This window comes from Gekko japonicus, unplaced genomic scaffold (assembly GCF_001447785.1).
Source record: "Gekko japonicus isolate JY-2015 unplaced genomic scaffold, Gekko_japonicus_V1.1 scaffold623, whole genome shotgun sequence".
Taxonomy (NCBI): Eukaryota; Metazoa; Chordata; class Lepidosauria; order Squamata; family Gekkonidae; genus Gekko; species Gekko japonicus.
In genome coordinates this window covers 27358-28353 of record NW_015174293.1, presented here as the reverse complement: position 1 = coordinate 28353, position 996 = coordinate 27358, and positions in this window count along the sequence as shown.

The following is a 996-nucleotide window of genomic DNA, read 5'->3' as shown; positions in this document are numbered from 1 at the left end:
ACCGCGAGGTCGCTGGGCGCCCGACGGCTTCTCCCGTTCCTCCGTGGTGCGTCCGTAATGGGGCTCAACAGTTTGCTTACCGCTCCCGCTGCCGTAGCTGCGTGGGTCTCGGGGATAGACCGCGAGGTGGTAGATGTCCACTGTTCCACCGCGGCCCTCCTCCGCTCACTGGATCTCCCAATTCGCGTTGTGCCAGCGTTCCGGTGGCCCGGCGGTGCGCGCCGCGGTCCAGGTAGACGGGCCCCAGCGGTGCCAGGCGCGCTCGGCGGCGGCACAGTCCGCCTCCGTGGTGAAGCAGGTATGCTGGAGAAGGAGGATGTCCGCATCGAGGCGCACGAGGGCGCCGAGGAGCTCGGCGCGGCAGTCGCCGCGTCCGCCGCCCGCGCCGCCCGCCAGATTCCAAGTGCCGAGACAGAGGGTGAAGTCCCGGGCCGGCTGCGCGCTGGAGGCCGCTGTGGTTTCCGCCCGCTGCCGGACGGGAGTCGGTTGAGTGAGGATCACCATGAGGATTCCGAAATGTAGATCGTGGAGGACCATCGGGGATTGTGGAGCACACACCGGAATGAAGTGGTTCGCACGTTACTGCATCAGAGACATACGCGTCTTCGACCCCTGACCCGTTGATCGTGTTGGAGGCCAGGCCGCTGTCGGCGACGGGTTGCTGTGTGAGGCCGGAGAGCGACTCGCTGCCGCCCAGCTGCGGTGAGTAGTTAGGCTCACTGCTCTCCGCCGGCGTCATCTCCGGCTCTCCGCAGCACCTGGGGCTGCTCGTTCCCTTGCGTCGACGGCCGCCCGGCCGCCGCAACGGCTCTCCCTGCCACTGGTGACGCGGGTCCACCCGTCGGCGGCCTCCCGCTCCTCAGCACGGCCATCAGCGGTGGCAGTGGTCACGGAAGCTCCCGTGCCGCGTTCATTCCTCCTGGTCGGTGCGCTGCCCCTCGCGCGTTTCCGCTCGCGGAATTTCACCCGCTGCGCGGCCTCTTCCGCGCATTCCTG